We start from the raw sequence: 12,335 nt of genomic DNA on the forward strand, positions 1-12,335 counted from the left end.
ACTTTGAATAAAGTATTCATTTACACCGACAGTGTCGTTTTGTACCTTTTCATTTGATCAACCCTTGTAATATTTTTTCAGCTTGGTCCCCTGAAGAATGTAAAATTGAGGTTTCACTGTAAGTGGCAGTTCAGAATGTACATCAGGTTAGAGGAGTTACAACTGATAAGCTCTATCAAAGGTATGAACAGACCACCATGCACACCATGGGGGAAGGATCACTTTAGGGAGATTTCAGACCACATGACAAGCTGCATGGGCCTCTTCAGTCTGTAAGCAAGCATTTACTGTGCATGCATGAACAACAGACCGGGGTGACACATTGCATGCCATTGAGAAAACATTCCAGTCTGAGCAACAAGCAACACGTGTTGCTTGTAGCATGAACTCTGAAAGCTCCCTAACGCACAAAGGATAGTGAATACAGCTAGGTTTTGCCACTAGTACTCATACTTGCTTAGCAAACATTGTGCGTGCACATGGAATAATCATAGAGACAATAAAATAAAAACACAAATTAATTTTAACATTCTTTATCAAAACATTAGTGTACTTTTTCACAAGGGTATTTACAACTGTCAAGACATTATTTAAAAATATCTAGTACTGTGCCTGTTTTTAATTGTCTACAAGTATGTTGAAATTAAGTTGAGAGACATGTAACAGTGAATATGGATCTGTTGTTCTTCCTAACATGCAGGAAATGTGGACCTATGGAGTGTTCTGGTGATGCTGACCCTATGAAGTTTTTACACAGAAAAAAGTTATATGAAATGACCTTATACAGTTAAGCTCTTCAGTCAGTTATATCACATAAGTTCCATTACTCTTTTTTTAGTCTTAAATACATAAGAATTTGTTTTTTACACTTTTTGTTACAAAAGAAGCTGCTCCTATAGCTGTGTAGCCTGTTTGGCTTCTGCTGTACATCACCACACTCTCATCCACGCTCAATTCATACTATCCCAATGGTTATTTGATAATTGTTACCAGTATTTAAACAATTACTGAAAATTTCATACTGGAGTTACCTTGCTTTGTTACGTAAATTGTAAGAACAGTATTTTTGCACAAACGTTATACATATTGTCATGGCCTGTTCTTCTCTTTCAACATCAATATTTATTCATTAGATGTATGATTATTTTTCACTAAGTTGTTTTTACACAATTTTATTTTATAAATTGCAGAATGCATTGGTATAATGATAAAATAAAAACTTCGCAATATCCATATAATTTACCTGATGTCTTATCATTTCACTAAAAACAGAAGCTGTTTCCACTCTTCTACACTCAAAACATTGTTGAAAATCATATTGATTAGGGAAACTCTTTTTGTTGCTGAAAAAGAAACATTCTACACATGCCATATGCTTGTTAACAACACTTTTAATGAAAATTGGTGACAAATTTCAAAGTCCTCCTTGGACATGAATTAGTGAGTGAATGAACCCATAGAAGCATTGAAACATAATGATTTATATGCTTAACACACCATGTTGCGTTTCTTGGTGATTTTATTAAAAAGTGTTTCACAGAAACAAAATTTAAGTTCCATCAAAATTTGATGTTACCAGTATTAACATTTGATCAGCTTGCAAATATGTTTTCTCAACAACAGTTACAAGTTTGTCATTAAAAAAATAAACACCTCAATCAATCAGCTGATTGCATGACAAATAAATGAAAAAAGGAAAGCATTTCTGGTACAATATTTCTTCTACCCAAATAATTGTAGTTACTTCCAAATGAACACTAAAATAAATTACTTTTTGCACATAAAAAAATTAACTTGTGTCCAAAATTTCAGTAACATCCCATACATGTTGGAACATCTTATGAAAATAGCAGTACAGGTCCACAATCCAATATATGAAAGTCTGATGCTGTAAAATTTTGAAACAAAGTTTTCTATTTTCTCTACAATAAATACCTGTACAATTTACACCACTGATTCATTGATGTTAATACTTGCAGGCTTCTGCTTTTTGGATGTTATAACAAAATTAAGAAATTAAACTCCAAATTCATGTTGGATGTGCTAAACGCAGTTTAAAATTACGTGAAATTTAGAAATTTTGCACTTCCGCATTGCACAATTTAAAGGTTAAATCCTATTAATTTCGAAGATCCACTGTCTTCATTCACTGAAGGGTGCGGCACCTGGAGTACAACATCCCTTTGAAAGCCAAGACCTGCCATGGAATTTTCGACCAGGTGACAAATCGCAGCTCTTTTCTAGCTTACAAGACAAAAGTCTGTTGTTATTGGTTTCAAGTAGCTCCTCCAAGTGTCCTATCATGCTGGGTCAACATTGAAGATTTGAAGGCCCCCCCCCCCCCCCCCATGGATCAAGCCTAGGCTAGGACAGCAAGCACCAATGGAGAGTGTTGGCAATTTGCCTACACATGATGATCATGCAATACCATGTGCTATCATTACAACAGAAGATCATCATATGTCTATTTTGCTTTTCTAAGGGTTCCTGCGTAGAGCACTCTTGCCTTTGGTGCAAGCGGTCCTGGGTTCTATTCCCAGTGGGAGCTTCCAAAATTTCGGCATTGAGCCAGCACTGTGAAGACAACTGGAGAGCTACTTTAAAAGAAGTAGCGAGTCCCAGTCTCGAACACCAGAAAACAGCAACAATGGGACTACATGCACTGACTTCACTCCATGAAAAATCTGCTCTGGCAGGCCCTGGCCCTTAGATGGCTGTGCACCATCAGTTTGTTTTTCTACATCTTTAGATTAACCAAGGCAATGAGAATGATTTAAACCCACGACCTCTGATATCAGAGTGCACTAGGCTAATGACAGAGGTGCTACAGTACTATCCTGAATTCCAATTGAAACATCTTTGCTCAATAACTTCTGAAATGAGATTGTGGACCAGTACAAGATACTACACATGAGCATTTACACTAATGAAATAAAAAATATTCACTGATCAAAATTTTGGCCATCAAGGTGTGGCAAAGTTAGTGAATGAATACAGACAGCACCATGGTAACGTTTACTTAAAGAATAAGGTGATCTTTCATGAGAATGCACTTCCTTGACATGTACACAGGATAAACATTTTTAAGGCCTTGCTTTTGCTCAAGGAATTCAAGAATCTACTCCAATTTATCAATGCCCACTGCTGGCAGTACAGCAGACACTGTCCCTGTGTGGTGGTTGCATGAAAACATAGAATAAGAACTGAACACACATGTTAACTAGCAAGCACCAATTAGTTGTTACCCCAAAATAAAAAGGGCAATTCACTCAAAGACTGTGAATAATTATTTTTTAAAAAATGCATTGTAAAGAATTGATTCATCTGCATGAAGATTACAGATGATGTTCAAAAACAGCAAAATTTGACTTGGTGCTTAGGAATACTCCAGCAAAGTGAAAGATTGTTTTAACATGCCTTTATGCTCTGATAGGCTAATCGGAATGGAACCTACAATTTAAGGTGGGATCCAAACCACTGTGCTATGTTCCTTTACTGGAGATCAAATCCAGGATCCCTTGTTTACAAGGCAGTATTTGCTAAGTTACTTTTTGAAAGTGAGTGAGTTATAGTTAGTGTTACTTTGATAACTCAGTTACCATCAGTTTAAAGTTACTTTATTTTAGAATATGTTGTATGCACGAATTGTAAAGAGACTTCTTTATATCATAATGTTTAAATATGAAAATATATGGGTAAGAAATGTCAACGTAAAGAACTGACATCACAAATGTAATGTAACTGGTTTGTACATTAAAGTTAACATTTTATTTGGATTTCTTAGCAAATCGTACTTTTTCATTGCTGTTGAACAATGTAGAAAGGTAAATGTAAAAGTAACTTCAATACAAGTACCTTCTTGCTCCAAACAGTTGCGGCTTCCCCGATGGCGAAGTGGTAATGTTGTCGCCTTGAAATCAAGGGTTTGATACCCGGTGGAGGTACATTGCACAGTGGTTCGGACCCCACTTTAAACTGTAGGTCCAGTCCTGATTATCCTATCTGAGCATAAAGTGAACTTAAAACAACAAATCAATACCAAACAGTTGTACGGCAACAGCTTTACAACTACCCCATCATAAGGCAAGAATTATGTAGCTGAAAGCTTCTGAAATGTGGGTAATAGAGAAGAGCATAAAAAATTAAATGGATCTAACAACAGATGACTTGATTTTTTGTTATTTAGCATCATCACTTTTCTGCCACTTTTGGCTAATCGTGACAACAAGGATGAGTAATATATGATGAAGGGGCTCTCACAAAGAATTCCCATGCTCATGTCGTGATTCACATCTGCAACCCCTGGTGTCATAGCATGTTGTGCTAACCACACCATCCACAGGTCGGAAAGAAACAAATTAGCAAACTCACAGAACCATTGGTGAGAAATTCAATTAAGGCTCGTCTGGACCTTGGGCCAACACCTGGGAAGCTGTTTTCGAATTTTCCTCTCCTTTCAAAAACTGCTATGATATTCCAATCTGAAAAATTACATATGCTTAGAATTTCTTCTAGAGCATTCATGTAAATTGTGTGGCTTGCTTTCACAGTTATCTAGATATTATCAATAGTTAAATGTTGCCATGGAACTATTTGAGACTATCTAGGAAACAGCGAAAACAAATCACATTAAGATTCACGTTAATGTTCTAGAATGAATTCTAAGCTACTTTTCAGATTTTGGATAATCTTAGCGGTTTTTTGGAAGAAGAGAAAAATTGAAGAACAGCTTCCCTGGTGTTGGCCAAAGGTCCAGCTGAGACTTCAGGAGCTCATCTAAAGAGAATGGTACCATGATAGGGCAAAATGGTAGAAATAGCTTAGGCCATAGCTAAATTGAAAAAATGAATGACAAGCTCGTAAATTCTTCCTGAACAAAAAAATGTGAGTAATTCCATTCAAATGCTGGCAATGCAATGAGTTAAATATTTGTTCTACAAAAAAATACAGAATTATGGGAAATTCTCAGCAGGTGGCAAAGCACTAAAGTGAAACCTTCCATTAATTATTCTCACTCCTTCGAGTAATCGCCAATAAGGCTTAACGAATTCATACATTGCTGTTACAACTCCCGACGTTAATGTGAAACATAAATAAGCTACATACAAGTTAATTAACGAATCAAGGAACATGCCACCTTATTACTATTTAATTAAAAATACACAAGTAATCAGTTAGGTCTTCTAATATATTATTAAATAAAGTTATCAAAATAACCTCTCGGGCAATAAAAACACATGCTCAAGTATACACATATACAGTATCTCTTGCGCCACCTTTGGTATCCAATCTTCAAGTCACTTAGTCTCAACACAATATATTATTATTACTAAATATTTAGAAAATATTGGTAAAATCTGACTATTTCACCACACTTATAGATAATATTGATGCCAGAACATGCACGCATGACAACACCCACACATGTACGCACACATACAAAGCATATCTATATCGTTCCATCAGCCTCTAGTTTTCTCTCAGACACTCTCATAAAGATATTTTTTTCTTTTGTTAAACTATCATTAACTGCCGGAAGCAACGCTTGAGCTTTCCAGTCTCATGTAAGATTCCTGAGCCAATTAAATATGATTTCCATTCTCACTGATCAAAGTTCATAATACACTCACAAGTAACTGGATTTACACCACATAGCTGTCTACTTTATAGTACTGAATGCTTCAGAGGAGACTAGTTTTGAGAATAGTTAAGTGTTATGCTGGATTTTCATATTTGGGTTAGTTTATCTCCGGATCAGATTTAGTAGACTGACGGATTCTCTTTAAGGGAATAATTCAAACAATCCCTTACCAGGAAATAAGACATAAGAAGAAAAACAAAAATATGAAACAAAACAAAGCATTGTAAGGCTGGGTGGAACCAATATTTTTACATCAGACCAAACACTGTAGTCTATTCTCAAAAAAACATTATAGCTAAAGTTCTACAGTATCAGTTACTTGACACGTAATGTGTGGTATGAGAACGTCTTTTTAACAAGTAAAATAATGTTGAAATAAATATATCTAATTATCTTGGTTCACATTTTCCTTCATGTTTTGATCAGTTATTTGTTTAAATATAATGAAAAATATCTTCCATTTCATTTTTGGCAACCTCATTTACAGATAATGATATAGAGAACATCTTCATGTAAAAATCATTTAGTGATGGAGCTTTGTCTTGTGTAGTAGTTCCTCCATTCATATTGGGGGTTAGGCGTAGAGCTGACAACTCTGCACTGTAAAAAGACATGTCAAGAAACAGAAATATAAGGCCATGGATGTTCCCAAGGTAAAATATTCCGGAGGTAAAATAGTCCCCCATTCGGATCTCCGGGTGGGGACTACTTTGGGAGGTCCCTGGACTAAGGATAAGATCTACGTTAGGAATAAGGATATTAAATTAGGCACCTGGAATGTTCTGAGCCTTTACCGGCCTGCGGCATTTCAATGTACAGTTAATGAGATAGGGAAGTATAAATTAGATGTAGTAGCTGTCCAGGAAGTTAGGTGGCCAGGAGAAGGGAATTGTAAAACTAAAAATTATACTTTTTTCTATGGTGGTACTGAAAATCATAATTTTGGAACAGGCTTTTTCATAAATAATAGAATTATCTCGGCTCTTAAAACAGTAGAATTTATTAATGATAGGATATCATATGCAGTTTTACAGGGTAGGTGGTGTAAAATTATTTTAATAAACATACATGCACCAACGGAAGATAAAGATGATAATACTAAAGATGATTTTTATACAGAGTTAGAACAGGTCTTTGATAAATTTTCTCAGTATGATATGAAAATTCTGTTAGGTGACTGTAATGCACAGATTGGCAAAGAAGAGACATTTAAACCCACGATTGGTAAAGAAAGTCTTCATGAATTAAGTAATGATAATGGTATAAGATTGATTACTTTTGCAACCTCAAAGAATTTAATTGTGAAAAGTACCACTTTTAAACATAAAGATATCCATAAATATACCTGGTCTTCTCCAGATGGTAAAACTCATAATCAGATAGATCATATTCTCATTGATAAGAGAAGGCATACTAGTATAATTGACGTTCGTACACATAGAGGTGCTGACTGTGCCAGTGACCATTATTTAGTAATTGCTAAATTAAGAGAAAGACTCTCAGTGATAAATCATAAGCAACAAAATCTAAAAGTTATAAAATTTGATACAGGAAAGTTTGCTGATGAAAGAATTAAGAAAGATTACCAAATTAAACTGTCAAATAGATTTGATGTTTTGCAGGATTTAAATTATGATGAAAATATAAATGAAGCAGACGTAAATAAGAATTGGGAGCACATACGTAATGCAATAGAATCAGCAGCTAAAGAAAGTATAGGATACCATAAACCAAGAAAAAGTAAGCCATGGTGTGATAATGAATGTCATAATTTAATAGAAATAAGAAATCAGGCTAGACTTAGGTGGTTAAATAACTCGGATGATACAAATCTAAGCAATTATAATAGAATAAAGCGAGAAGTTAACCGCACGTTTAGAAGTAAAAAAAGAGATTACTTGAAAAGCAAAATTAACGAAATTGAAACAAACAGCAAAAATAAAAATATCAGAGATTTATATAAAGGTGTAAATGAATTTAGAAAGGGGTGGCAACCTAAATAAACTTGATAAAAGATAAAGATGGTGATTTTCTAGCTGACCCAAGCGATATTCTAAATAGATGGAAGAACTACTTTAATGACCTTTTAAATGTCCATGTAGGAGATAAATCAGAAGTAAATGAAGTACACACAGCAGAACCTTTAGTTCCAGAACCTAACGTGACTGAAGTTAAAGATGCTATTAAAAGGCTAAAGAATAACAAAGCACCTGGCATTGATTTAATACCAGCTGAGTTAATTAAATATGGTGGAAATTCATTAATATGTCAAATTCATAAATTAATTTGTTTAATATGGAATAAAGAAGAAATCCCTCAACAGTGGAAAGAATCCATAATTGTTCCTGTGTTTAAAAAAGGTGATAAAATGAACTGCAGTAATTACCGTGGAATTTCTCTACTCTCAACAACATACAAAATATTGTCTAACATTCTTTTAACAAGACTAACCCCATATGCTAATGAAATTATAGGTGATTATCAATGTGGATTTAAACGTAACAGATCAACTACAGATCAAATTTTTCACGTCAGACAGACACTTGAAAAAAAGTGGGAATATAATCAAAATGTCCATCAGCTATTCATTGATTTCAAAAAAGCATATGATTCGGTCAAAAGAGATAAATTATATAATATATTAGTAGAGTTTGGAATACCTAAGAAGCTTGTTCGTATGATAAAAATATGCACCAGTGAAACAGAAAGTAAAATTCGTGTGGGTAATAATATGTCTGACAAATTTACAATTCATGATGGGTTAAAACAAGGAGATGCATTATCTCCTTTGCTCTTTAATTTTGCCTTAGAATATGCTGTTAGGAAGGTAAAAGAAACTAAAGAAGGACTAAAATTAAATGGTGTGACTCAGTTGTTAGCATATGCAGATGATGTAGACTTACTGGGGGATGATGTGAATACAATTAAGAATAATGCTAAAATATTTTTCAAAACTGCTAAAGAGATAGGTTTGGAAGTTAACAAAGAGAAAACTAAATATATGCTTACAGGCCGAAACCAAGTGTTAGGTAATAATCAAAATCTAATTATTGATAACAACTCGTTTGAACCAGTTTCCAAATTCAAATACTTAGGAGTAATATTAACAAATGAAAATTATATTAAAGAGGAAATAAAAAGTAGGCTTAATTCAGGAAATGCATGTTACTTCTCTCTTCATAAACTTTTGTCTTCTCGTTTAATATCTAAGAAACTAAAAGTTAAAATATACAAAACAGTAATTTTGCCTGTAGTATTATATGGGTGTGAAACTTGGTCCCTTACATTGAAAGAGGAACATAAATTGAGAGTATTTGAAAATAAGATCCTTAGGAAAATCTTTGGACCTAAAAGGGATGAGGAGACAGGTGAGTGGAGAAGGTTACATAATTTAGAACTACATAATTTGTACTCATGTCCAGATATTATTAGAATAATTAAATCAAGAAGACTTAGGTGGGCAGGCCATGTGGCACGAATGGGAGAGGAAAGAGGAGTTTACAGGATTCTTGTTGGGAAACCTGATGGTAAGAGACCTGTAGGAAGGCCAAGACGAAGATGGAGGGACAACGTTGAGATGGACCTAAAGGAAATCGGTAGGGATGGAAAAGAGTATATAGATCTTGCTCAAGATAGGGACAGATGGAAGGCCTGTGTTTCTGCAGCCATGAACCTTCGGGTTTAAGAAGGCTAGAGAGTTAGTTAGTTAGTTAGTTCATTTACAGATAATGAAATTCAAATTTGTGTATTTTTCTGACATATATCCACAGTTCATTGCTAAATTCAATACACTCAATATGTTACAATAATAATCATATTCAAAACTGATAAAATTAACAATTTAAAACTACATACATAAAAATTATTATGTTTATACATTTCTTAATGCAAGTAAATAGCAATGTGAACATTAAATATAATTTCAAGTCTTCTCTGTGGCATTCAGCACTCAAAAAATCATATATGATATGATATCAAGCACTAAAATCAAGTATACTGATATATTTTTCAAAAAAATTAAATCGTTTTCAGACACTATATGGTATGGTAGGTTTACAATGCTCTTAAGATAATTTTCTCCTGCTCATGCTAATCTAATTTCCACAAATTTTTATCAAAGAAAAAAATAATAAAGGGAAATGACTACACTCACGTACATCAAAAGCCATGTGAAGCACGTTTACAGCCTATTTGGAAAACAATGCAATTTTGTTATGTCAGCACTAGCTTTTACATAACTTCTACTCCAAGTAATTGTCTAACTGCTGGTTACAGTTTCTCACCCTTAATCATGCTTCCCTTATTCTATTTTAATGTTATTGTTTCGATATGTGAATGCAGAAACAGGAAGAAAGGTCACAGAGAAAGCCTTGAAGAATGTAAATGTGTTACAAATGTACTATAACGTATGACACAAGAAGCTCATCTCTTCTCTGACTGACGTAATTGAAAACCATCTAATTTTCAGTATTCTTGTATAAGAATGCCCCTGGCATATTTTCACAGTTGGATCAACATAACTACCATGGCAGAACTGGTTTTGCATGATTTTTCATTTCAGCTGTTTTACCTGTAGGAGAATTGTGTCACCATTACTGTAACAGAAAATATTGCCTTTGAAACACTAATGATGTTGATGGTGCCAATTTTTGAATTTTTCTTTTCTTTTCGTTATCACATTTGACTACAATTACAGCAATAATGGTGGACACTCACAAGTAGAACACCAACAACCTTTCTTTCACAGTGTGTAGACGACATCAAGATGAACTTTCCTTGGCAATGCTTTGCTCATTGAAGCTTCATTTCAATATTCCAAGCACCGAAAAAAAGGGATTTTCTACTGTGTATATGTGCAAAACCAGTTAAATGAGTGTGTCATTAATGCAGCATATGTAGGGGCATGCATATTTCGTTTTTGATGGAAAAACGAAATTTGAAAAAACACATTGTAGTGTTAATTTTTCATGTTTTTGAAAGGTGTGAGATGCATTTTGTGACCATATTTTGTCACGAAATAATGCGAAATGAACTGCAAAACGCGAAATTAACTCTTAAACACGAAATTCAGGGTTTATTCACAGACGCGACACCTTCCGAGATCTGAATTATCCTGAGAGTTATGCAATTCCCGGAAAATTGATTAATTTTGCTGTTAATATTGGAGAAGCAAAATTGGACTCCTTTACACAGAAATAAACTTAATACTATGATAACTACATAAATGTGTTATTAGAAGTGAAATGTTAATTCTGTGAAATAAGTGTAGTTTTTAAATCAAATTTAGGATTATATTCAAAATTTTAAAACCAATATGTCTTTTTATATACCACTTTTCATCTATTTTTTCACCGCTATAACACCGATATTTTATTTTATTTACCACTTTTGAACCCGAAATTGACTCAGGTTTTGTACCGAAATTTTGCTTTTTTATTTACCAAAAATATGTGCCTCTAAGCATATGTATAGATGGCGATGTACGTGTTATATTTTGGAGGAAGTTATAAACCTTGTAGCTTCACCCTGCAAGCAGGTGCTGGCATGAAATGTTTCCATAGCCTCCAACCTTTTTTGTCTTTTCCAACACAAGAAATACATGACACTGGCAAGCATGTACCTGTACTGAATTGCTGTATACACACACAATAGAAAATGTACTTTTCAAGGGGTTGTATCTTCAAAAGGAGACTTCAATGTTTAAAACATTATCAAGAAAAGTGTGTCTTGCCTTTTCTACTTGCTGTAAATGTTCATTGGCACTGTATGGCAACCCCCCTGTATATGTACATATCCAAATGAATGAAGAGGTCATCACAAAAAAATACGAAAACACATGGTTAGAAGAGACTATGAGGAAATGAGGATGCAAACAGGCTGAATTTCTTTCTAGAGATTACATCACATGAAAAATCCCACTACAAGTGTCACACAATCCTACTGCAAATATCTGCTTTTTTAGCCTGGATTATATGAAAATCAAAGATAAATCTAGCTTTACAGTACTACAACGATGTCTGGTACACATAACAACGAATAAGCACTAATGAACCACATCACTCATCAAGGCTTTTTGTGATTCTGTAAATATATATATATATATTTTTTACACATTTATTCACAAATCGAAAAAATCTCCTGCTCAATCACCTTGAACTGTTCGATCACTTCATTCAATGCAAAACCTGATTGTCCGACTCTTTTTCCACATCAATTTCACATAAATACCTTCAATAAAAAACTAAATTTATCTTTCTTATTTAATGTTTTCAAAACTAGACAAAGAGAATTTATATATTTTTAAATCCTTATATATAAATTTCTATTCGAAACATTTCAAAGGTATTGTAGATCAATGAATATATATTTTGTTCATGAATGAAAATATTTTGTCATGTTCTAGCTTTTAAATGTAATTTGCAAAAAGGCAATGGTATCTTTTACAAGCATACTCTTCCCTTTCTCAAGACCAGGGAAGCATTATGATATATATCTACATATATATTTTTTACAAATAAAAAGAAACATACAATGGCTTCAAAATCATACTCGAACACTTGTAGACTACAAATAACTTTGGAAAATGGATGAAACATACCAAAGAGAACAACACATTACTACACAATATTAATGTTATGTTAGCTTTGCAAAGAAAAATGCAATTTGGAAACAATCCCTGAATTTCCTCACCCAC

Source organism: Lepisma saccharinum, chromosome 5 (genome assembly GCF_977018435.1).
Source record: "Lepisma saccharinum chromosome 5, izLepSacc3.1, whole genome shotgun sequence".
Classification (NCBI taxonomy): domain Eukaryota; kingdom Metazoa; phylum Arthropoda; class Insecta; order Zygentoma; family Lepismatidae; genus Lepisma; species Lepisma saccharinum.